The 27,861-nt window shown below is 46.2% G+C and overlaps 1 pseudogene; it reads right to left on the reverse strand.

Moving 5' to 3' along the window:
• Window positions 1-20,599: 20,599 nt before the first annotated feature.
• LOC122379763 lies at window positions 20,600-27,543 on the reverse strand (annotated as a pseudogene).
• Between the last annotated feature and the right edge of the window lie 318 nt (window positions 27,544-27,861).

Consider the following 27,861-nt stretch of genomic DNA (forward strand, 5'->3'; position numbering starts at 1 on the left):
GAAAGACTACGCTCGCTTCGCTCGCTCCGTAACAATGATTAATTTATAAATGATAAATTGACAAAGCAATGAATGAAACTTGGCAATGGTAAAACATTACCTATTTAACTATAATATTCTGGTGTGAAAAGAGCTGTTACACATCATTTGACCTTAACCTAGGAAAAAATAGGAAACCCATGGACCGGCTATGTGGCCTACGTCACACCTTTGGATTTTAGCTGGACTTATTAGCTGCGTGCAATACCATCCCCCTCCCATCAGCCGTGTTCATCTTTCTAGCCCTACCGCTGGGCGGACAGCTGACAGTGTGGAAATTTGGGTTGGGATGTATCATTGCTCGCCTGTCCCATGAAATGTCCCCGTTATTAAATGATGTACATGAGACAAGATATGAGAGAAAACATGAGACAAGACATGACGTAAAACAAGATATTTCCTCCTTTTGCACCCTTTAAAATCTAACGAAATTCACCAAATAAAAAAGGATAGAAATAGACACCAGGTACCTACCTAACCATTAAATATCTAACTATTGGTAAGATTATATACAAGACGCTATAAACCAATTTACCTGTGCCGCCGCAGTGGTGTACTGGGGGTGACATAGTCACGACCAGGATCGATCGCCAGACCACTGTCCGCTGTCGGGGCATCGTCGACTGGCAGTGGCGAGGCACCATAGACAGGCGAGAAGCCGTCGGCGGGCGGGGCGCCGTCGGCGGGCGGGGCGCCGTCGGCGGGCGGGGCGCCGTCGGCTTGCAGTTCATCGTCTGTCGCCCCATCGCGGTCGCGTGGAGTTCTGAAACACATCAAATGGTTAATGGCTGATTAGGGACCATTTTATTTTCATGTCCTATCCTGATCCCTCGGGTAATCTATTGAACTCACCAAGACATATTCAGAGCATTCACTAGAAGAACTGGCATGCAAGGAGCCCTTATTAACAGCAATGTTAAATTTTAGAATAGGAAATAAAAGAAAGAACACATCCTGCTAAGGCTGAAAAGTGAGACCACACATTGATACACCCGACTGCTGAGGCTCTTATTCTGATTATCCAGGCACACGTCTTTTCCCAGATATTGCACTGCTTGCCAGTTTGGGGTGGGACCTGCGAAAACCAAATATCTTGCGTTCGGAAAGTACTAAATTTCGCAGCTCGTGTAGTAACCGGAACACGCAGCCATGAGCACATCACACCCACCCTAAGTGCGCTTCATTCAATAACTGGATAAAATGCGTTCAAATGTGGTTAATAACAACGTGTCACTGGAAAGAGTGATAATGTTACCCCCCCCCAAAAAAAACAGCATACAAACCGCTTACAATATGAAATACAGGACGTCAATGTGTAATTAGCCCCACTTCCGTCTCCTACAGCACCAAATTTTGTGCTGGAGGAGCATATGCTGCAGTAGCGACGTCACACATGCGATGACGTAACGGTGCCGGTGGGACTAACAGGACTAACGTAGCCCTCACTGCGCATCCATGCTGCGGCATATTTCATTTTTGCTGCACACCCGAACAGCCCTCTTACCTTGCCTGACCTACAACCTACTTCCTGCAACATGCAACTTTTGGTAACTGTCAAGATAAAGTCCTAAGCTGATTTCATGGATATTTTTTTAATATCCTTACATTAGTTGACATCCTGAATCCACAAATTATATCTACTTAAATGCCTCACAAATGAAAGAAAAAAAAAACATAATCAAACCTGACCTAACCTTACCTTCTTACCTACAACCTATCAACCTAAAACCTACAAAGCTACCAACCTACAATCTAACCCCGCATTCGATGTCTCTCGGACAACGAAGATTCTATGCCGTCCGGCCAATCCCGGCCAAGGTCAGCGGGGGCTCGGCTGCGGTTATGGAACGTGATTGGCCGGACGGCATAGAATCTTCGCCGTCCGAGAGACATCGAACGCGGGGCAAAACCGTGCTTAAACCTACCAGCCTACAACCTAACCTTACCTAAAACCTAAAATATTTGCTGTTACATATTTGTATCAACAGCAGCGCAATTGTAGTTCGGACCTCATCTTGACAAACTGGTTTAATCAGGTTGGAGTATGTCTTTTACTAGAATTTCGTCTACAGACTTGATGTTCAGCGCTGACGGTGACGCCAGCTTCACTGAAACTGAAGTTATCGATACAGACATGTGTATCAGTAAGTGTTGCACTTTAAATCTGTTCCTTCTTAGCTTTGTCATAATATAGCTGATGTATTTTGCTAAATTTAAAACATGAGTGAAAACCCTTTTGCCATGCATTGTTTTGTACCTAGTCTTTTTCATACTCACGTCTCTCCAGCAGCATGGCACTGCTGCTTGGCATACTCCATGCAGCCTCGACAAATGAACCCTGTCACTCGTTTTGGAGGAATATTCAAAAGGTTCAGCATCCATTTGGGCACAGACTTGCTACCTTGAATGGAAATAAAGGTTTCATATAAGCCGGTACTCGAGGCCAGGTTTGTCCCGCTGTGTTGTAGATGATTGGGACATAAACACTGTCTTGGTTTTCCTGGCATTGTTAGGTACCTGTACAGCCCCAGAAAAAGGAAACTCAAAAACGCTTATTCCCCACAAAATGTATCCAAAACTCTCCTCAATGTATCGCTCTCCACAACGTCTACCACAAACATCAACAGCCTTCACAATTTGAATTTGGGCTAACCGAAACAAGGGAAATGTAGAAAATTATGTTCTCTGTTAGCGAATGAAACGCTGTTCAGCCAATCAAATGCAAACACATGGGTTTGCTAGCGACAGAAGTATATTAGCAGCATTCACAATACAGTGAACTGTGCACAGCTTGGGGTGTTGAATCATGGTACGCAGTGTTCAACACCTAATTCCGTAAGTTCCCGATTTAGATTGGTTTTGAAATTTATCATATCAGATACAGAATTTAATTCTATTTACTATGGTGATTTCAATAGATGCCGACTCGGTTTTGTATTTTAGTAATATTCAATGAAATGTTCCAGTGAGATTTTTAGATGAGAGGAAGCTAATACATTCTAGGCCAAAAAAATGTGCCTTACAATATCAAAACTGCAATAAAACATGCATATCTGGAAAGAAAATTAAATTTCAATTTTAAAGAAGTCCTTTTGCACGCCAACCTCCGACAGCTTTACGAAATATTGTTGTTTTTGTTCAGGACTGTTCAGTTTCTAAAAAAGCTAAGTTTCATATTCGGAAGCCAATTGCCAAATTTCCCGATTTAGATGAGCTTTGATATTTTGATATGTTATAATGTGAGTATTTTTCATTATTTTAGTGATTCATTTAGATGCCGACTCGGTCTTGTTTTAAAAAAATATTTCATTTAGTGGGACAGGGTGACCAAGGACACCAATGGCGGTTGTGTATTCAACATCAACTAAATACAGTTTCAAATGTTTAAAAGGCAACAAAACACACATAATCTGAAAGATATTTCAATTTTGATATTTGTTGACCATGTTTTAAGCCCCACCTCACTGAAATTACTCGACAATTCAGGGTAGAGCATTGGCAGGTCCGGTAGGCTCAACAGCTCAGAACCATGATAATTTCGAAATTGAATGAAAGAGTGTCGGCCTTTGATATTACTTTTTGGCCTTCAATTTTAATTTTTGATTGTGAAAAATTAATTTCGTCCATGAACAACCTTTGCATTTTAAGATATATAATTTTTGAAATGGCGGAGATAGTCAACAATTTATTTTCGTTATTGCTTCACAGATTTATACATGACCTGCTCTGTGATCATAAATCAAAAATATATATACAAATCATAAAACTCATTGAAATTTGTTCTTTAGTTCTCTTTTTTAGACTTAAAAGGTCAGCTGAAAATAGTGGTCAAAATACCTTAGTGCTGGAGCGGCAAACCGGTTTTACCTAGTTCTCTATATACCGTGATCCCACGCACACTCAAGACGCTCAAGACGCACACTTTCCCATGTAACGGAAGTTAGCCCACATTCGGCCCAGCCCAGATTGGGGCTGCCAAATCTAGGGAAAAATCTAAAAATCTAGGGAAAAATCTAAAAACCGTTTTACGCCTAAACGGCTGAGCAAAACTGAAAAATAAGACCACCATTTGAAAGATCTCTTCACCCCGGATCTAATGATATGGTTAAATACCGGATCAATTTAACCAAAAGCATGATTTAACCAGGATGAAAATTTTCGGTCAATGGGGCGGCCCCTACGATTTTCTTCAAAATCAGCATGGTGATACTACATGCCGAGATGATCAATCTGGCTGAAGAAACCTCTATGGGCATTGAAATCTATGGGGTAAAAACGCCCTTGGAAAGTTTTACCCACGAATTTCTCGCAAGTGTATTGCACGCATCCCCCCAATATGGGTATCATATGAAAGCCCATGAAAACCCAAACAAAATGGTGGGGTAAAATTTACCCATTACCCCATCCAGGGTAAAGTTTACCCAAGATGAGATTTTTGGTCAATGGGGCGGCCCCTACGATTTTCTTCAAAATCGGCATGGTGATACTACATGCCGAGATGATCAATCTGGCGGAAGAAACCCCTATGGGCATTGAAATCTATGGGGTAAGAACGCCCCTGGAAAGTTTTACCCACGCATTTCTGGCAAGTGTATTGCACGCATCCCCCCAATATGGGTATCATATGAAAGCCCATGAAAACCCAAACAAAATGGTGGGGTAAAATTTACCCATTACCCCATCCAGGGTAAAGTTTACCCAAGTTGAAAATTTTCGGTCAATGGGGTGGCCCCTACGATTTTCTTCAAAATCGGCATGGTGATACTACAGGCCGAGATGATCAATCTGACTGAAGAAACCCCTATGGGCATTGAAATCTATAGGGTAAAAACGCCCCTGGAAATATTTACCCACGCATTTCTGGCAAGTGTATTGCACGCATCCCTCCAATATGGGTATCATATGAAAGCCCATGAAAACCCAAACGAAATGGTAGGGTAAGATTTACCCATTACCCCATCCAGGGTAAAGTTTACCCAAGTTGAAAATTTTCGGTCAAGGGGGCGGCCCCTACGATTTTCTTCAAAATCGGCATGGTGATACTGCAGGCCGAGATGATCAATCTGGCTGAAGAAACCCCTATGGGCATTGAAATCTATGGGGTAAAAACGCCCCTGGAAAGATTTACCCACGCATTTCTGGCAAGTGTATTGCACACATCCCCCAATATGGGTATCATATGAAAGCTTATGAAAACCCAAACAAAATGGTGGGGTAAAATTTACCCATTACCCCATCCAGGGTAAAGTTTACCCGAGATGAAAATTTTCGGTCAATGGGGCGGCCCCTACGATTTTCTTCAAAATCGGCATGGTGATACTACAAGCCGAGATGATCAATCTGGCTGAAGAAACCCCTATGGGCATTGAAATCTATGGGGTAAAAACGCCCTTGGAAAGTTTTACCCACGAATTTCTGGCAAGTGTATTGAGCGCATCCCCCCAATATGGGTATCATATGAAAGCCCATGAAAACCCAAACAAAATGGTGGGGTAAAATTTAGCCATTACCCCATCCAGGGTAACGTTTACCCAAGATGAAATTTTTCGGCCCCTACGATTTTCTTCAAAATCGGAATGGTGATACTACAGGCCGAGATGATCAATCTGGCTGAAGAAACCCCTATGGGCATTGAAATCTATGGGGTAAAAACGCCCCTGGAAAGTTTTACCCACGCATTTCTGGCAAGTGTATTGCACGCATCCCCCCAATATGGGTATCATATGAAAGCCCATGAAAACCCAAACAAAATGGTGGGGTAAAATTTACCCATTACCCCATCCAGGGTAAAGTTTACCCAAAATGAAATTTTTCAGTCAATGGGGCGGCCCCTACGATTTTCTTCAAAATCGGCATGGTGATACTACAGGCCGAGATGATCAATCTGGCTGAAGAAACCCATATGGGCATTGAAATCTATGGGGTAAAAACGCCCCTGGAATGTTTTACCCACGCATTTCTGGCAAGTGTATTGCACGCATCCCCCCAATATGGGTATCATATGAAAGCCCATAAAAACCCAAACAAAATGGTGGGGTAAAATTTACCCATTACCCCATCCAGGGTAAAGTTTACCCAAGTTGAAAATTTTCGGTCAATGGGGTGGCCCCTACGATTTTCTTCAAAATCGGCATGGTGATACTACAGGCCGAGATGATCAATCTGGCTGAAGAAACCCCTATGGGCATTGAAATCTATAGAGTAAAAACGCCCCTGGAAATATTTACCCACGCATTTCTGGCAAGTGTATTGCACGCATCCCCCCAATATGGGTATCATATGAAAGCCCATGAAAACCCAAACAAAATGGTGGGGTAAGATTTACCCATTACCCCATCCAGGGTAAAGTTTACCCAAGTTGAAAATTTTCTGTCAATGGGGCGGCCCCTACGATTTTCTTCAAAATCGGCATGGTGATACTACAGGCCGAGATGATCAATCTGGCTGAAGAAACCCATATGGGCATTGAAATCTATGGGGTAAAAACGCCCATGGAAAGATTTACCCACGCATTTCTGGCAAGTGTATTGCACGCATCCCCCAATATGGGTATCATATGAAAGCTTATGAAAACCCAAACAAAATGGTGGGGTAAAATTTACCCATTACCCCATCCAGGGTAAAGTTTACCCGAGATGAAAATTTTCGGTCAATGGGGCGGCCCCTACGATTTTCTTCAAAATCGGCATGGTGATACTACAAGCCGAGATGATCAATCTGGCTGAAGAAACCCCTATGGGCATTGAAATCTATGGGGTAAAAACGCCCTTGGAAAGTTTTACCCACGAATTTCTGGCAAGTGTATTGCACGCATCCCCCAATATGGGTATCATATGAAAGCCCATGAAAACCCAAACAAAATGGTGGGGTAAAATTTACCCATTACCCCATCCAGGGTAACGTTTACCCAAGATGAAATTTTTCGGTCAATGGGGCGGCCCCTACGATTTTCTTCAAAATCGGAATGGTGATACTACAGGCCGAGATGATCAATCTGGCTGAAGAAACCCCTATGGGCATTGAAATCTATGGGGTAAAAACGCCCCTGGAAAGTTTTACCCACGCATTTCTGGCAAGTGTATTGCACGCATCCCCCCAATATGGGTATCATATGAAAGCTTATGAAAACCCAAACAAAATGGTGGGGTAAAATTTACCCATTATCCCATCCAGGGTAAAGTTTACCCGAGATGAAAATTTTCGGTCAATGGGGCGGCCCCTACGATTTTCTTCAAAATCGGCATGGTGATACTACAAGCCGAGATAAACCCCTATGGGCATTGAAATCTATGGGGTAAAAACACCCTTGGAAAGTTTTACCCACGAATTTCTCGCAAGTATATTGCACGCATCCCCCCAATATGGGTATCATATGAAAGCCCATGAAAAACCAAACAAATTGGTGGGGTGAAATTTACCCATTACCCCACCCAGGGTAAAGTTTACCCAAGATGAAATTTTTCGGTCAATGGGGCGGCCCCTATGATTTTCTTCAAAATCGGCATGGTGATATTACAGGCCGAGATGATCAATCTGGCTGAAGAAACCCATATGGGCATTGAAATCTATGGGGTAAAAACGCCCCTGGAAAGATTTACCCACGCATTTCTGTCAAGTGTATTGCACGCATCCCCCTAATATGGGTATCATATGAAAGCCCATGAAAACCCAAACAAAATGGTGGGGTAAGATTTACCCATTACCCCATCCAGGGTAAAGTTTACCTAAGATGAAAATTTTCGGTCAATGGGGCGGCCCCTACGATTTTCTTCAAAATCGGCATGGTGATACTACAGGCCGAGATGATCAATCTGGCTGAAGAAACCCCTATGGGCATTGAAATCTATGGGGTAAAAACGCCCTTGGAAAGTTTTACCCACGAATTTCTGGCAAGTATATTGCACGCATCCCCCCAATATGGGTATCATATGAAAGCCCATGAAAACCCAAATAAAATGGTGGGGTTAAATTTACCCATTACCCCATCCAGGGTAAAGTTTACCCAAGATGAAATTTTTCGGTCAATGGGGCGGCCCCTACGATTTTCTTCAAAATCGGCATGGTGATACTACAGGCCGAGATAATCAATCTGGCTGAAGAAACCCATATGGGCATTGAAATCTATGGGGTAAAAACGCCCCTGGAAAGTTTTACCCACGCATTTCTGGCAAGTGTATTGCACGCATCCCCAATATGGGTATCATATGAAAGCTTATGAAAACCCAAACAAAATGGTGGGGTAAAATTTACCCATTACCCCATCCAGGGTAAAGTTTACCCGAGATGAAAATTTTCGGTCAATGGGGCGGCCCCTACGATTTTCTTAAAAATCGGCATGGTGATACTACAAGCCGAGATGATCAATCTGGCTGAAGAAACCCCTATGGGCATTAAAATCTATGGGGTGAAAACGCCCTTGGAAAGTTTTACCCACGAATTTCTGGCAAGTGTATTGCACGCATCCCCCAATATGGGTATCATATGAAAGCCCATGAAAACCCAAACAAAATGGTGGGGTAAAATTTACCCATTACCCCATCCAGGGTAAAGTTTACCCAAGTTGAAAATTTTCGGTCAATGGGGCGGCCCCTACGATTTTCTTCAAATTCGGCATGGTGATACTACAGGCCGAGATGATCAATCTGGCTGAAGAAACCCCTATGGGCATTGAAATCTATGGGGTAAAAACGCCCCTGGAAAGATTTACCCACGCATTTCTGGCAAGTGTATTGCACGCATCCCCCCAATATGGGTATCATATGAAAGCCCATGAAAACCCAAACAAAATGGTGGGGTAAGATTTACCCATTACCCCATCCAGGGTAAAGTTTACCCAAGATGAAAATGTTCGGTCAATGGGGCGGCCCCTACGATTTTCTTCAAAATCGGCATGGTGATACTACAGGCCGAGATGATCAATCTGGCTGAAGAAACCCCTATGGGCATTGAAATCTATGGGGTAAAAACGCCCCTGGAAAGATTTACCCACGCATTTCTGGCAAGTGTATTGCACGCATCCCCCCCATAATGGGTATCATATGAAAGCCCATGAAAACCCAAACAAAACGGTGGGGTAAGATTTACCCATTACCCCATCCAGGGTAAAGTTTACCCAAGATGAAAATTTTCGGGCAATGGGGCGGCCCCTACGATTTTCTTCAAAATCGACATGGTGATACTACAGGCCGAGATGATCAATCTGGCTGAAGAAACCCATATGGGCATTGAAATCTATGGGGTAAAAACGCCCCTGGAATGTTTTACCCACGCATTTCTGGCAAGTGTATTGCACGCATCCCCCCAATATGGGTATCATATGAAAGCTTATGAAAACCCAAACAAAATGGTGGGGTAAAATTTACCCATTACCCCATCCAGGGTAAAGTTTACCCAAGATGAAAATTTTCGGTCAATGGGGCGGCCCCTACGATTTTCTTCAAAATCGGCATGGTGATACTACAGGCCCAGATGATCAATCTGGCTGAAGAAACCCCTATGGGCATTGAAATCTATGGGGTAAAAATGCCCTTGGAAAGTTTTACCCACGCATTTCTGGCAAGTGTATTGCACGCATCCCCCAATATGGGTATCATATGAAAGCCCATGAAAACCCAAACAAAATGGTGGGGTAAAATTTACCCATTACCCCATCCAGGGTAAAGTTTACCCAAGATGAAATTTTTCGGTTAATGGGGCGGCCCCTACGATTTTCTTCAAAATCGGAATGGTGATACTACAGGCCGAGATGATCAATCTGGCTGAAGAAACCCCTATGGGCATTGAAATCTATGGGGTAAAAACGCCCCTGGAAAGTTTTACCCACGCATTTCTGGCAAGTGTATTGCACGCATCCCCCCCAATATGTGTATCATATGAAAGCTTATGAAAACCCAAACAAAATGGTGGGGTGAAATTTACCCATTACCCCATCCAGGGTAAAGTTTACCCGAGATGAAAATTTTCGGTCAATGAATGGGGCGGCCCCTACGATTTTCTTCAAAATCGGCATGGTGATACTACAAGCCAAGATGATCAATCTGGCTGAAGAAACCCCTATGGGCATTGAAATCTATGGGGTAAAAACGCCCCTGGAAAGATTTACCCACGCATTTCTGGCAAGTGTATTGCACGCATCCCCCCCATAATGGGTATCATATGAAAGCCCATGAAAACCCAAACAAAATGGTGGGGTAAGATTTACCCATTACCCCATCCAGGGTAAAGTTTACCCAAGATGAAAATTTTCGGGCAATGGGGCGGCCCCTACGATTTTCTTCAAAATCGACATGGTGATACTACAGGCCGAGATGATCAATCTGGCTGAAGAAACCCATATGGGCATTGAAATGTATGGGGTAAAAACGCCCCTGGAAAGATTTACCCACGCATTTCTGGCAAGTGTATTGCACGCATCCCCCCAATATGGGTATCATATGAAAGCCCATGAAAACCCAAACAAAATGGTGGGGTAAGATTTACCCATTACCCCATCCAGGGTAAAGTTTACCCAAGATGAAAATTTTCGGTCAATGGGGCGGCCCCTACGATTTTCTTCAAAATCGGCATGGTGATACTACAGGCCGAGATGATCAATCTGGCTGAAGAAACCCCTATGGGCATTGAAATCTATAGGGTAAAAACGCCCTTGGAAAGTTTTACCCACGAATTTCTCGCAAGTGTATTGCACGCATCCCCCCAATATGGGTATCATATGAAAGCCCATGAAAACCCAAACAAAATGGTGGGGTAAAATTTACCCATTACCCCACCCAGGGTAAAGTTTACCCAAGATGAAATTTTTCGGTCAATGGGGCGGCCCCTACGATTTTCTTCAAAATCGGCATGGTGATACTACAAGCCGAGATAAACCCCTATGGGCATTGAAATCTATGGGGTAAAAAACACCCTTGGAAAGTTTTACCCACGAATTTCTCGCAAGTATATTGCACGCATCCCCCCAATATGGGTATCATATGAAAGCCCATGAAAAACCAAACAAATTGGTGGGGTGAAATTTACCCATTACCCCACCCAGGGTAAAGTTTACCCAAGATGAAATTTTTCGGTCAATGGGGCGGCCCCTATGATTTTCTTCAAAATCGGCATGGTGATATTACAGGCCGAGATGATCAATCTGGCTGAAGAAACCCATATGGGCATTGAAATCTATGGGGTAAAAACGCCCCTGGAAAGATTTACCCACGCATTTCTGTCAAGTGTATTGCACGCATCCCCCTAATATGGGTATCATATGAAAGCCCATGAAAACCCAAACAAAATGGTGGGGTAAGATTTACCCATTACCCCATCCAGGGTAAAGTTTACCCAAGATGAAAATTTTCGGTCAATGGGGCGGCCCTACGATTTTCTTCAAAATCGGCATGGTGATACTACAGGCCGAGATGATCAATCTGGCTGAAGAAACCCCTATGGGCATTGAAATCTATGGGGTAAAAACGCCCTTGGAAAGTTTTACCCACGAATTTCTGGCAAGTATATTGCACGCATCCCCCCAATATGGGTATCATATGAAAGCCATGAAAACCCAAATAAATGGTGGGGTTAATTTACCCATTACCCATCCAGGGTAAAGTTTACCCAAGATGAAATTTTCGGTCAATGGGCGGCCCTACGATTTTCTTCAAAATCGGCATGGTGATACTACAGGCCAGATGATCATCTGGCTAAGAAACCCCTATGGGCATTGAAATCTATGGGTAAAAAGCCCTTGGAAAGTTTTACCCACGCATTTTCTGGCAAGTGTATCGCACGATCCCAATATGGGTATCATATGAAAGCCCATGAAAACCCAAACAACTGGGCTTTCATATGATACCCATATTAGGGGGATGCGTGCGATACACTTGCCAGAAATGGTGGGTAAAACTTTCCAAGGGCGTTTTTACCCCATATATTTCAATGCCCATAGGGGTTTCTTCAGCCAGATTGATCATCTCGGCCTGTAGTATCACCATGCCGATTTTGAAGAAAATCGTAGGGGCCACCCATTGACCGAAAATTTCATCTTGGGTAAACTTTACCCTGGATGGGGTAGTGGGTAAATTTTACCCACCATTTTGTTTGGGTTTTCATGGGCTTTTATGATACCCATATTGGGGGGATGCGTGTATACACTTGCCAGAAATGCGTGGGTAAAACTTTCCAAGCGTTTTTACCCCATAGATTTCAATGCCCATAGGGGTTTCTTCAGCCAGATTGATCATCTCGGCCTGTAGTATCACCATGCCGATTTTGAAGAAAATCGTAGGGCCGCCCCTTGACCGAAAATTTTCATCTTGGGTAAACTTTACCTGGATGGGGTATGGGTAAATTTTACCCCACATTTTGTTTGGGTTTTCATGGGCTTTCATATGATACCCATATTGGGGGGATGCGTGCGATACACTTGCCAGAAATGCGTGGGTAAAACTTTCCAAGGGCGTTTTTACCCCATAGATTTCAATGCCCATAGGGGTTTCTTCAGCCAGATTGATCATCTCGGCCTGTAGTATCACCATGCCGATTTTGAAGAAAATCGTAGGGGCCGCCCCATTGACCGAAAATTTTCATCTTGGGTAAACTTTACCCTGGATGGGGTAATGGGTAAATTTACCCCACCATTTTGTTTGGGTTTTCATGGGCTTTCATATGATACCCATATTGGGGGGATGCGTGCGATACACTTGCCAGAAATGCGTGGGTAAAACTTTCCAAGGGCGTTTTTACCCCATATTTCAATGCCCATAGGGGTTTCTTCAGCCAGATTGATCATCTCGGCCTGTAGTATCACCATGCCGATTTTGAAGAAAATCGTAGGGGCCGCCCCATTGACCGAAAATTTTCATCTTGGGTAAACTTTACCCTGGATGGGGTATGGGTAAATTTTACCCCACCATTTTGTTTGGGTTTTCATGGGCTTTCATATGATACCCATATTGGGGGGATGCGTGCGATACACTTGCCAGAAATGCGTGGGTAAAACTTTCCAAGGGCGTTTTTACCCCATAGATTTCAATGCCCATAGGGGTTTCTTCAGCCAGATTGATCATCTCGGCCTGTAGTATCACCATGCCGATTTTGAAGAAAATCGTAGGGGCCGCCCCATTGACCGAAAATTTTCATCTTGGGTAAACTTTACCCTGGATGGGGTAATGGGTAAATTTTTCCCACCATTTTGTTTGGGTTTTCATGGGCTTTCATAATACCCATATTGGGGGATGCGTGCGATACATTGCCAGAAATGCGTGGGTAAAACTTTCCAAGGGCGTTTTTACCCCATAGATTTCAATGCCCATAGGGGTTTCTTCAGCCAGATTGATCATCGGCCTGTAGTATCACCATGCCGATTTTGAAGAAAATCGTAGGGGCCGCCCATTGACCGAAAATTTTCATCTTGGGTAAACTTTACCCTGGATGGGGTAATGGGTAAATTTTACCCACCATTTTGTTTGGGTTTTCATGGGCTTTCATATGATACCCATATTGGGGGGATGCGTGCGATACACTTGCCAGAAATGCGTGGGTAAAACTTTCCAAGGGCGTTTTTACCCCATAGATTTCAATGCCCATAGGGGTTTCTTCAGTGATTGATCATCGGCCTGTAGTATCACCATGCCGATTTTGAAGAAAATCGTAGGGGCCGCCCCATTGACCGAAAATTTTCATCTTGGGTAAACTTTACCCTGGATGGGGTAATGGGTAAATTTTACCCCACCATTTTGTTTGGGTTTTCATGGGCTTTCATATGATACCCATATTGGGGGGATGCGTGCGATACACTTGCCAGAAATGCGTGGGTAAAACTTTCCAAGGGCGTTTTTACCCCATAGATTTCAATGCCCATAGGGGTTTCTTCAGCCAGATTGATCATCTCGGCCTGTAGTATCACCATGCCGATTTTGAAGAAAATCGTAGGGGCCGCCCCATTGACCGAAAATTTTCATCTTGGGTAAACTTTACCCTGGATGGGGTGGGTAAATTTTACCCCAATTTGTTTGGGTTTTCATGGGCTTTCATATGATACCCATATTGGGGGGATGCGTGCGATACACTTGCCAGAAATGCGTGGGTAAAACTTTCCAAGGGCGTTTTTACCCCATAGATTTCAATGCCCATAGGGGTTTCTTCAGCCAGATTGATCATCTCGGCCTGTAGTATCACCATGCCGATTTTGAAGAAAATCGTAGGGGCCGCCCCATTGACCGAAAATTTCATCTTGGGTAAACTTACCCTGGATGGGGTATGGGTAAATTTTACCCACCATTTTGTTTGGGTTTTCATGGGCTTTCTATGATACCCATATTGGGGGGATGCGTGCGATACACTTGCCAGAAATGCGTGGGTAAAACTTTCCAAGGGCGTTTTTACCCCATAGATTTCAATGCCCATAGGGGTTTCTTCAGCCAGATTGATCATCTCGGCCTGTAGTATCACCATGCCGATTTTGAAGAAAATCGTAGGGGCCGCCCCATTGACCGAAAATTTTCATCTTGGGTAAACTTTACCCTGGATGGGGTAATGGGTAAATTTTACCCCACCATTTTGTTTGGGTTTTCATGGGCTTTCATATGATACCCATATTGGGGGGATGCGTGCTACACTTGCCAGAAATGCGTGGGTAAAACTTTCCAAGGGCGTTTTTACCCCATAGATTTCAATGCCCATAGGGGTTTCTTCAGCCAGATTGATCTCGGCCTGTAGTATCACCATGCCGATTTTGAAGAAAATCGTAGGGGCCGCCCCATTGACCGAAAATTTTCATCTTGGGTAAACATTACCCTGGATGGGGTATGGGTAAATTTACCCCACCATTTGTTTGGGTTTTCATGGGCTTTCATATGATACCCATATTGGGGGATGCGTGCGATACACTTGCCAGAAATGCGTGGGTAAAACTTTCCAAGGGCGTTTTTACCCCATAGATTTCAATGCCCATAGGGGTTTCTTCAGCCAGATTGATCTCGGCCTGTAGTATCACCATGCCGATTTTGAAGAAAATCGTAGGGGCCGCCCCATTGACCGAAAATTTTCATCTTGGGTAAACTTTACCCTGGGGGGTATGGGTAAATTTACCCCACCATTTTGTTTGGGTTTTCATGGGCTTTCATATGATACCCATATTGGGGGGATGCGTGCGATACACTTGCCAGAAATGCGTGGGTAAAACTTTCCAAGGGCGTTTTTACCCCATATTTCAATGCCCATAGGGGTTTCTTCAGCCAGATTGATCATCTCGGCCTGTAGTATCACCATGCCGATTTTGAAGAAAATCGTAGGGGCCGCCCATTGACCGAAAATTTTCATCTTGGGTAAACTTTACCCTGGATGGGGTAATGGGTAAATTTTACCCCACCATTTTGTTTGGGTTTTCATGGGCTTTCATATGATACCCATATTGGGGGATGCGTGCGATACACTTGCCAGAAATGCGTGTAAAACTTTCCAAGGGCGTTTTTACCCCATAGATTTCAATGCCCATAGGGGTTTCTTCAGCCAGATTGATCATCTCGGCCTGTAGTATCACCATGCCGATTTTGAAGAAAATCGTAGGGGCCGCCCCATTGACCGAAAATTTTCATCTTGGGTAAACTTTACCCTGGATGGGGTGGGTAAATTTTACCCCACATTTTGTTTGGGTTTTCATGGGCTTTCATATGATACCCATATTGGGGGATGCGTGCGATACACTTGCCAGAAATGCGTGGGTAAAACTTTCCAAGGGCGTTTTTACCCCATAGATTTCAATGCCCATAGGGGTTTCTTCAGCCAGATTGATCATCGGCCTGTAGTATCACCATGCCGATTTTGAAGAAAATCGTAGGGGCCGCCCCATTGACCGAAAATTTTATCTTGGGTAAAATTACCCTGGATGGGGTATGGGTAAATTTTACCCCACCATTTTGTTTGGGTTTTCATGGGCTTTCATATGATACCCATATTGGGGGGATGCGTGCGATACACTTGCCAGAAATGCGTGGGTAAAACTTTCCAAGGGCGTTTTTACCCCATAGATTTCAATGCCCATAGGGTTTCTTCAGCCAGATTGATCATCTCGGCCTGTAGTATCACCATGCCGATTTGAAGAAAATCGTAGGGGCCGCCCCATTGACCGAAAATTTTCATCTTGGGTAAACTTTACCCTGGATGGGGTATGGGTAAATTTTACCCCACCATTTTGTTTGGGTTTTCATGGGCTTTCATATGATACCCATATTGGGGGGATGCGTGCGATACACTTGCCAGAAATGCGTGGGTAAAACTTTCCAAGGGCGTTTTTCCCCATAGATTTCAATGCCCATAGGGGTTTCTTCAGCCAGATTGATCATCTCGGCCTGTAGTATCACCATGCCGATTTTGAAGAAAATCGTAGGGGCCGCCCCATTGACCGAAAATTTTCATCTTGGGTAAACTTTACCCTGGATGGGGTAATGGGTAAATTTTACCCCACCATTTTGTTTGGGTTTTCATGGGCTTTCATATGATACCCATATTGGGGGGATGCGTGCGATACACTTGCCAGAAATGCGTGGGTAAAACTTTCCAAGGGCGTTTTTACCCCATAGATTTCAATGCCCATAGGGGTTTCTTCAGCCAGATTGATCATCTCGGCCTGTAGTATCACCATGCCGATTTTGAAGAAAATCGTAGGGGCCGCCCCATTGACCGAAAATTTTATCTTGGGTAAATTACCCTGGATGGGGTATGGGTAAATTTTACCCACCATTTTGTTTGGGTTTTCATGGGCTTTCATATGATACCCATATTGGGGGGATGCGTGCGATACACTTGCCAGAAATGCGTGGGTAAAACTTTCCAAGGGCGTTTTTACCCCATATTTCAATGCCCATAGGGGTTTCTTCAGCCAGATTGATCATCTGGCCTGTAGTATCACCATGCCGATTTTGAAGAAAATCGTAGGGGCCGCCCCATTGACCGAAAATTTTCATCTTGGGTAAACTTTACCCTGGATGGGTATATGGGTAAATTTTACCCCACCATTTTGTTTGGGTTTTCATGGGCTTTCATATGATACCCATATTGGGGGGATGCGTGTGATACACTTGCCAGAAATGCGTGGGTAAAACTTTCCAAGGGCGTTTTTACCCCATAGATTTCAATGCCCATAGGGGTTTCTTCAGCCAGATTGATCATCTCGGCCTGTAGTATCACCATGCCGATTTTGAAGAAAATCGTAGGGGCCGCCCCATTGACCGAAAATTTTCATCTTGGGTAAACTTTACCCTGGATGGGGTATGGGTAAATTTTACCCCACCATTTTGTTTGGGTTTTCATGGGCTTTCATTGATACCCATATTGGGGGATGCGTGCGATACACTTGCCAGAAATGCGTGGGTAAAACTTTCCAAGGGCGTTTTTACCCCATAGATTTCAATGCCCATAGGGGTTTCTTCAGCCAGATTGATTATCTCGGCCTGTAGTATCACCATGCCGATTTTGAAGAAAATCGTAGGGGCCGCCCCATTGACCGAAAATTTTCATCTTGGGTAAACTTTACCCTGGATGGGGTAGTGGGTAAATTTACCTCACCATTTTGTTTGGGTTTTCATGGGCTTTCATATGCTACCCATATTGGGGGGATGCGTGCGATACACTTGCCAGAAATGCGTGGGTAAAACTTTCCAGGGCGTTTTACCCCATATATTTCAATGCCCATAGGGGTTTCTTCAGCCTGATTGATCATCTCGGCCTGTAGTCACCATGCCGATTTTGAAGAAAATCGTAGGGGCCGCCCCATTGACCGAAAATTTTCATCTTGGGTAAATTTTACCCTGGATGGGGTAATGGGTAAATTTTACCCCACCATTTTGTTTGGGTTTTCATGGGCTTTCATATGATACCCATATTGGGGGATGCGTGCGATACACTTGCCAGAAATGCGTGATTAAAACTTTCCAAGGGCGTTTTTACCCCATATATTTCAATGCCCATAGGGGTTTCTTCAGCCAGATTGATCATCTCGGCCTGTAGTATCACCATGCCGATTTTGAAGAAAATCGTAGGGGCCGCCCCATTGACCGAAAATTTTCATCTTGGGTAAACTTTACCCTGGATGGGGTAGTGGGTAAATTTTACCCCAACATTTTGTTTGGGTTTTCATGGGCTTTCATATGATACCCATATTGGGGGATGCGTGCGATACACTTGCCAGAAATGCGTAGGTAAAACTTTCCAAGGGCGTTTTTACCCCATAGATTTCAATGCCCATAGGGGTTTCTTCAGCCAGATTGATCATCTCGGCCTGTAGTATCACCATGCCGATTTTGAAGAAAATCGTAGGGGCCGCCCCATTGACCGAAAATTTTATCTTGGGTAAACATTACCCTGGATGGGGTAGTGAGTAAATTTTACCCCACCATTTTGTTTGGGTTTTCATGGGCTTTCATATGATACCCATATTGGGGGGATGCGTGCGATACACTTGCCAGAAATGCGTGGGTAAAACTTTCCAAGGGCGTTTTTACCCCATAGATTTCAATGCCCATAGGGTTTTCTTTAGCCAGATTGATCATCTCGGCCTGTAGTATCACCATGCCGATTTTGAAGAAAATCGTAGGGGCCGCCCCATTGACCGAAAATTTTCATCTTGGGTAAACTTTACCCTGGATGGGGTAGTGGGTAAATTTTACCCCACCATTTTGTTTGGGTTTTCATGGGCTTTCATATGCTACCCATATTGGGGGGATGCGTGCGATACACTTGCCAGAAATGCGTGGGTAAAACTTTCCCAGGGCGTTTTTACCCCATATATTTCAATGCCCATAGGGGTTTCTTCAGCCAGATTGATCATCTCGGCCTGTAGTATCACCATGCCGATTTTGAAGAAATCGTAGGGGCCGCCCCATTGACCGAAAATTTTAATCTTGGGTAAACTTTACCCTGGATGGGGTAATGGGTAAATTTTACCCCACCATTTTGTTTGGGTTTTCATGGGCTTTCATATGATACCCATATTGGGGGGATGCGTGCGATACACTTGCCAGAAATGCGTGGGTAAAACTTTCCAAGGGCGTTTTTACCCCATAGATTTCAATGCCCATAGGGGTTTCTTCAGCCAGATTGATCATCTCGGCCTGTAGTATCACCATGCCGATTTTGAAGAAATCGTAGGGGCCGCCCCATTGACCGAAAATTTTCATCCTGGTTAAATCATGCTTTTGGTTAAATTGATCCGGTATTTAACCATATCATTAGGTCTGGGGTGAAGAGATCTTTCAAATGGTGGTCTTATTTTTCAGTTTCGTCCAGCCGTTTAGGCGTAAAACGGTTTTTAGATTTTTCCCTAGATTTCTAGATTTTTTCCTAGATTTGGCAGCCCCAATCGGGCTGGGCCGAATGTGGGCTGAATGTGGGCTAACTTCCGTTACATTATCCCCATCCGCCCCTCCTACACTCGTCGCAAACTTTCGTTGTCTGCCAACTCGTTTTCGTTTTGCGTTGTATTTTTAACGAACTTAACAAAAATGTTTCTTTTAGAGCTTATGACGTCATTTCAATTCGAAAGTTGATTGGAGCTCTGGTATAAACGATGTGCAAACGCTAGAACTGATCCAAGAGGTTCATGACGTCATATATTATTTTAAGAGGAATAAGTGCAAAAACAATAAAAACAAGTCCTTGAAAGTGTTGTTTGGTTTTGTTTTGGAAATAGCGAGATGTGGGCGGACCAGCGGGAGAAGGTAATGCACATCTCTGGGGGCGGCGACGTGGGCATTTTCCTATTTACATCGTCATGTCTAATAATATCTTACAGTACTCGACGTCAATACACGAACGGACGTTGGATGAATTCATTTACACGCGCTGCTTGGCGTCGCCGTCGAGTCGATCTTGATCTCTGATCTCTGAGTCAACCTCACCAGATTGCGGGCGTGAATGCTGACTGCAGTCTAAAGTCTTGACGGTCTTGACTGCAGCGCAGCCAACCAGTCACATTACGCATTACGCAATGCCTGCGTTGCTAAATCGTAGGGCTGCGTTGCGCAACTCCAACTTGGCAGCAGTCAGGTAACGCTTGAGAAAGCCGTTCTATGCGTTGCGTTAGCGATTTACAGAACCACTTTTAACAGTCAATATATTTTCAGAAGCCCGATCAAAAAATAGTTTCATTCCGCAGTTATCCCTGTGACACGGCCACACATCAGATGGGACCGGGGGACGCCGTACCGCTCGGGACCGGCGGGAGAAGGTGACCAGTGCGCGTGGGACGCTCGGTCGGTCCGCCCGTCCGCCGGCGCTACCTCCGGCCAGGCCGACGGCAGTGCCGCTTCCAGCCCGGCCTTCATCCTGCGCCGGCGGCGGCGGACCGGCCCTGCATCCCACCGCCCGACGTCCGCCCGCTCGTCGGCAGAACGCCGCGGACGGCAGGAAGGCCGGACGAGCGGGCCCGTCAGACAGACACACTACCAGTCAGCACCGCCCCAGCCGGCGCCCGCGCAGCGCGGCCTCACCGCCGGCAGTGGTGTCCGAGCGCCGTCTCGGCAAAAACACCCGGCACATTGGGCAGAGGCAGAGAGAAGACAGCGTGTCCCGCCACCTCGACCCGCCCCATTGGAAGCCGCCGCCGCCGAGCGGCACATCACGGAGCCCGCGCGACGCCCCAGGACGCCGTAGGCCCTCTACAGCTCCTCCTTCGAGATGCTGTTGTCGTCAAGCTCGTCGGCCTCGGCTGCCGACTCCAGATAGAGACCAAGGAACTCCTCGACAGAGTCGGTGTTCCACTTGTCAATCGCAAGAGTCTGAAACAGTCGCAACATAAACGTCATAATAACACGTCACCACAGGCAGGTTTATCACACTATTTCTACGTCACGTACGGCCTCTTCACAGTTGACAGGCTAAAAATGGACGATATGTGCCTACAGATTTGAGGACGTGTTAAAAAACATCAATCATATTTTAACAGGGCACTCCCATGCGAACAATGTCTGAACCAGCGATGCTTGTTTGTTTATTGAGGCTTCATGGCATACTAAGATTTATGGCCATGATCCGAATGAGACTACAGAGTGTTCGGTACCTCCGACCTACCACGAGATCCATCGCACAACAAAACGCATCTAGCCTCGACACACTGTAACGAGAGCATAACCATTCCCGAACCTCCGTCCATCTCTCTTCGTCCATCCTCTGCTAGCCTTGTTCCCAGCCGTCTCCCGATCCTGCCCTCCCCATCAGAATGTCACTGACCTCCTGCACGCGCTCCTCCTCGTCCATCAGCTTGATGACGGGGTCGGCGCCGCGCACGTACTTCACCCGCAGACCCGGGTACCGCGCAGGTCGGTCGCTCTTAACGAACGCTGCGAACACGCCACGGGTCTCAGTCAGCCAGTACGGGTTGAGTGAGGGCATTCAACAATCGAGGCGTGAAACTCAAGCACACAAGTCCAAAATATGTGACCTAAGCTAGCAATTAAGCGCTCGTAGTGAACAAGTTCTTCGTGTGCCTACTCAGGATTCAGAAATGGCACCGTACGACATCGAACCAAGCCTAGTTGACGGGGTCGCCGAGCCCCCATTCCGTTGGCACCACGTACCCTGGACCTGGGAAGGCCCCCAGTCGTCATCCGCAGACCTCGAGCAGCGCGCGCGGGTAGCGCCGGATCTCGGGGGTGCCGCTGTCGGCTGTGCAGCACTTGGAGCAGTTATCTCTGCGGCAGAGTGGTGACACAGTCAGCGTGAGATAGCCGGGGCCTGGACATTGACTGAGGAGGAAACGCCATACAAACAATTCAGAAGAGTGGATCAGTACTCAGTAAGTCAGTAGATCAACTCAGTAGCTTTAGCTTAAGTCACATGTGAAAGAAACAGCGAAGAGGCTGAACAGTAGCAGTAAGTGCGATGCTGTCAAGCAAGTTACAACGATGGCAATTTGAAATTCTTACAACGGGGAAAACACAAAGTTTACTTCTCTAAATTCTAATAGTTACTCACCTCAAGGCTGTTAAGCTGAAATCTTGCAACTCCTTGCAATAGGAGCAGAGAAGATTGGCTTTGTTGAAGCCCAAGTCTATGCATTGTTCTGATGTTAGTTCAGCAAGGACCTCCGTAACCTGTGAACAGTGAAAATACGGTCAGTTATGCAGCATTTTTCGTCGAGAATCAACCGCTCCATTCTTTTTTACGTAAAATCAATGTATTGTTTCTCTAGACTCGAAGCGCTGTGCAGAGCTGGCTAGCGGTAACTGGATATCGTGACCCTGAAATCGCAAATCGGCACTAGATCACCTGACGACGGTACACAGGTCGTCGGGTTGGGCGCTACCGTGACGCAGCGATACGAATTACGCACTACGCAAACATCATCGCCATGAACTACGAATCTAAACGATATACATATTTGGCGACCAGTCGTACTCGAGTTTTCCAAGAAGTGTAACTTTTCCAGCGTGTCAAAATGTCTCACTACAAGGTGCACACTGCACACCCTCATCACTTTATCTTGGCGAAGCCGGTCTGATCATCAGACTTCAAAGGCGACGGCGACTTGGAAATATCGTTTGGCCAACGTTGGGGCGGCAGGGTAAGCAGCCCCGCCCAATGTACTCCAAAAACGGTGTCAGGTGTCAACATGCGAGGAGTGAACAAGCTGACGTCCCGGCACGCTCAGAGTCCGAGCAGTGTGTCAAGGCCGGCCTCGGTCTAAATTGGGCCGGAAGTCCTGGGACCTACCCGGGCGGACCACCAGCCGCTAGTTTTGCGGCGACGGTCACTCACAACCAGGGGTGCGGAGCCGGAGCCGGAGCTAGAGCCGAAGCCGGAGCCGTCAAAAACTCTGGCTCCTTTTTTGATGAAAATAAAATATATTGACCTAGTTCGGTTTGACAGTTCAAGGCAGTAAAACATGCGGTAATCAAAATATGAAAATAGCCTTGTTATGCAAATACAGAAGCAACGTGCGCCAATCCCATCGTCTTTTTCTTCCACCCGTTAATTAATTGCATAGGCCATAGGGGGTGATTGAGTATTGGAGCCGAAGCCGGAGCAGGAGCCGCCGGAGCCGGACCATTTTGCTCGGATCCCGAGCCGCCATGGCATTTCACCCGGAGCGCGCGATTTTTTTCTCCGGAGCCGGAGCCGGAGCCGTCTGAAATTCCCACGGCTCCGCACTCCTGCTCATAATTACCACAGCAAGTGTGTGCAAGCTCCACCGACCCTTCTGCGACGACGTCGACATCATCCGGATCCTGGCAAGGGTGTTGTCTCGTGAGCCTTATCCGGACGAACTCGCTACGGACAACGGGACGCAGTTCAGTAATTGCGAGTTCCCGTCAGTCGTAGCCGAGGCAGACACGATAGCGATAGCTGGATAGCCCGTTCGTCGTCATTCTTCTGCTCCGACAGAGCGGAACGGTGGAACGATTCACCCACACTCAAAAGTGGTGGCTTGTTGCGGTGGTTAACCAGTCTGAGGTTCCATCGCAGCATTGACCAGCACCCTCAGAACACTGCCAGTAACACTTCCATGAACAGAACACTGCCATGTGCAGTAACACTGCCAGGGCGCAGCCGGCTGCAGCTGCCCAGCATTCACCCAACAGTCCACCAGTGACTGACGGTGTCTCCACGTGGAGCAGCACTCATGTCAAAACAAGTGCCAGTGTCTGCAATTACATGACACGAGACATGGAGGGTGTCAACAGTCGATGAGGCTGGCCTATAACATCAAGGCAAGGTGGTAGTCAATGCTTACAAGAAGTGCATTCCCTTCTCTGCTGCAACTCTGCATGCTGCAGTGCTACTGCATTATCTCAATCCAACTTACATCTAGTTTACCTACCTCCCAGACCAATGACTCAGCCACCTCTACTGAAGAATGCAGACTGAGTCCATGGTTTCGCACTTTGCAGCCAGGGGCGGAGCTTTCTATGCAGTTGGTGGGGCGGCTGCCCCACCAACTTGATATTTTGCCCCACCAATAAGCGTTTTGCCCCACCAACTTCAGCTGATTTCTAAGACTTTGCTGCTTTGCAAATTAATCTTTTTCGCATTGAAGAGCTTTGAAATGTCTGTTTAATGCAAAAATATGTCTGTAATGATAGGAATTGATTCAGTGTGGGTGGCATTTTATTCAACTTTATAATCGGACATTGTGGGTTTGACGACTTTTTGCCCCACCAACTTCCCTGGAAAAGCTCCACCTATGTTTGCAGCACAAGCTGACTTGGAGCCGAGCAGCATTCCCCACTAAAACTGCTGTAATTTCTCACCCCTCAGCCTCACCCCAGCATGTCACATGAACTGACTGAAGCAGAATCTGCCCAAACAACCAGGCAGCAGTATTCTGCAACACCCTCAGCCGGTGTTGTAGTGGGTGCCAACTGCCACAGGCCAGCAGATACAGCACGCTGCTGAAGTAATGTGAGGTTTTACCAGTCTTAACCCTCGCCCCGTTGGGGGGGGGGGCAATTTGCCCCCCCCCCTGTGGTTTTTCCTGAATAGCAAGAAAACGGCGGCGCGCAGCACCGCCAAATTTTCAGTACCTTTCCGGGCATCAATTTGACACCTTCACACCAAATTTCAAGTCTTAGGTCACCTTAGGTCAGGAGTAATTGAGGTCGAACTGAGGTCATGTTCGACCAAAATGAGCAAAAACATGCAATCTTGAAACGCTCACCAAATCTACAGTTACCAAGCAAAGTTCTTTATGTGGTCTAGTAGACAAAAAGCGGCGCTACAAAACTGCTGTCTCGGATTTTCAAAATTTTGGGTTTTTGACCCCCAAAAATTAAAATAAATGATTTTTTACTCAAAAAAAAAAAAATCGAATTTGGAATAATCCGGAATATATGTGATAGTCCCTACGCTCTTCTATGTACATACCAAATTTCTGATCGATATCTCGTTTTTTGGCCAAGTTATAGCGAAAAAAAAAACTGTTCAATAATGATGACGTCAATTTTTTAACTCAATTTTTAGCGATTCTAGACCACGTAGGGCAAAACAAAGACCACCATTGAACTCCCCGTGACGAGCTGCATCGAATCGATACCCATTTTATGCAAAATATCAACTTTTGAAATTTGACCTAATTTGACCTGACCTTCACCAGAACATAATCTAAACTGACCCCAAGGGCTGCCTGTCCCACATAATCGCATTTGACATAAAATGGACCATAAAACATGTACCACATGATATTTTCATATTGTGACCCTCAGTGACCTGACCTCTGTGACCTGACCTGGTATCAGTGACCTCAAATAACAAAATATGTGTTTGACGAACAATACCCCATCGATGATTTTCAATGAAATGCATTTACTCGATTTTACAACGCATTTCTTGAAATGCCTGTAAACGGTGAAAATTCGACCTTTGACCCGACCTGTGACGTCATCGGTTTGACCTAGGTCAATAAAATTTGGTCACAAGGTAGTTCCCTGTTGGGGCTATCCAACGCCATTTGCCGCTTGTCGCTATGTTGCGTGGTTCTCGAGATCTTAGGGGGAGGGCCAAATTGCCCCCTCCCCCCCCCCCCAAAGGGCGCATTGCTCGGCAGACCCCAACGGGGCGCGGGTTAATAAAAAGTGATCCAGGAGTTGATAGAAAAGATAAATATGCAGCTGCAAGAAAGATAATGCATGTATTATGTAAGATACATTCCAAAATTTATTGTAGTCTGGCAAATCGCTCCTAAGATACAGAAGCAAAGCATGAACATGGCTGAAACCAAGATTCTTACAGATAAGGCTGAAACCGCACATTGGGTACTTCTGCGGTGCGCTGTACAGGTCTCGCGGGTTTTAGCGGTAGGTTTTGCACCTAGAAAATTTAGTGTACTTCAGGCTATATCTTCGTCGTCTTAAGCTTATAAGTGTTGAAGATGCGATCGACTTGTTGGTTCACAAGCCGGCCATGCTGTGTAAAATGGCTTCATCGTAGATCCAGACTGGAAAAAAAATACACGTTATGCCGAATAAGTCCGGCGTAGTGGCGGGATTGCGCCGAAAATTTTGGCGCTAGTCCGGCGTAATTTCGCATGCGCTGAATTCAGCGCATGGGAGGGGCCTAATTTTTCGGCGCAGGGCGGCCGCAGATTTTTTTTGGCGAGAGACGGTCACCGTATTTAGCCGGCACGCTGGTCAATCTAGCAGCAGATTCGCCCTGCGGCGGCTTTGGAGAGGTTCCGGGACGGGACGTCCCCGCCCCGGTCGTCGCGTGCTCGAACTGGCGAGCCGCCCTGAGTCTTCTCAGCGGAGGAGTGGCCGCCCAGGTGACGCTTCAACCCTCGGCGTGGAGATAGGTATGGAAGATCTTGTTGAACGCCACCGAGCGTCGTTAAGTAATACTGCAGTGGATTCCTGCCCACTGCGGTATCGAGCAGGGTTTATACTTTATAGAGTATCGAGGGGAATGAGAGCACGGATAACCTGGCCAAACAAGTCTGGCCCCTGCCCTCAAACGCCCGCTCGCTGACCAGGACGGTCCATTGTTTGGCCTCGCATCGATGGCGCGACAACTGGTCCGAGTCACTCTTCGGAAGCGTGCCGCCGCTCCCTATCCCCGAAGAGGACGAGAGGGCGCCGTCTCTGTGGATCGGATGACGGCGGGCCACTGGGGCCGCTCGCTCCAGTACGTGCACCGAAACGGCAGTCTCCACTCCGCGGCGTGCCAGCAGTGCCCAGACAGGCGGTGCCCCGCGGCGCTCTGCGGCGCCGAGAAGAGGCTGATGTGCCGGAGCACGTGCTGCTCCGCTGCCCGGCCCTCGCTGGCTCCTGCTAGCCTCGAACACACGGCTCCGCCGATATTTGTAGGCCGGAACTTCTGCTCAGGCCTTGTTTCACTGCACGACGCTGCAGTGCGCTAAGGGTATTGAGGTATTGGGTTTCCCTTGGGTTTCCGTGGAAATAAAGAAACTTTTTGGATGCTCAAACATGGAGAGCATCCAAGGCGCGGAACACTCTGTCTGGTTGATATAGCTTTGATCGGTAGATGTGCACATGTGCTTTATATGAACGTGGCTTAATTTTGGTACAAACTGGCACCCAATTTTCTGCACAAATCATACAGAAATTTCAGCGCAAAATCACTTGTGCCGAATTCCGGCGCAAGCAGGTCTCACGGGCATCCGCCGTACTGTGGATGTTTTCCAGTCTGGTCGCAGATTGATTAGTTTCTGAGATATAAGGAATGTTAAAGTGCAAAACCTACCGCTTAATCTCGCGAGAGCCGTACCTACCGACGTAACATCAGGAGTGCAACAGCCTGAAACCTCCAGGGGACCCTGCAACTTCAAACTGAAACCCCATACCATACTTTTCCACTGCCGACTTTCTGAAACCAATGTCAAAAAACATAACTCATTAACGACAGATTCTAGTATCAGTATAAATTCAAAGGACACTGACACGTCATCCATCCATTGGCGTGCTGACTGCTGACGCATTAGCTGAGCAAAACAACACAAGTAGCAACAAGGGAAACTTACCTGAAGTGCGAGGTATCCTAAAAATACTGGTAATATTTGTGTTACATGCACCATGTTCTCAGTTAAGTGGTAAATATAATAAACGCCGCCGAGACAAACCCTAGCCTCACCAGAGCGCTGTTCGGCGGCCGGCTAGCGCGCTAGCCCGCGCACACATACGTGCACGTTGCCCCGGCAACGGGCTATTGACCAATGAGAAGCGCGCTACGGGGGGCACAGGTATATGAAAAATCGCAGTGACGTTGCACTTTCCTCGCTTCTCATTGGTCAATAGCTCGTTGCCGGGGCAACCAGCACGTATGTGAGCGCCGGCAAGAGTACTAGCCGCCGCCGATCACGGGTCAGGGCACGTGCATCAAGTGCTATGAATTCAC

The sequence above is a fragment of the Amphibalanus amphitrite genome, unplaced genomic scaffold (genome assembly GCF_019059575.1).
Source record: "Amphibalanus amphitrite isolate SeventyFive unplaced genomic scaffold, NRLGWU_Aamphi_draft 000084F_arrow, whole genome shotgun sequence".
Classification (NCBI taxonomy): Eukaryota; Metazoa; Arthropoda; class Thecostraca; order Balanomorpha; family Balanidae; genus Amphibalanus; species Amphibalanus amphitrite.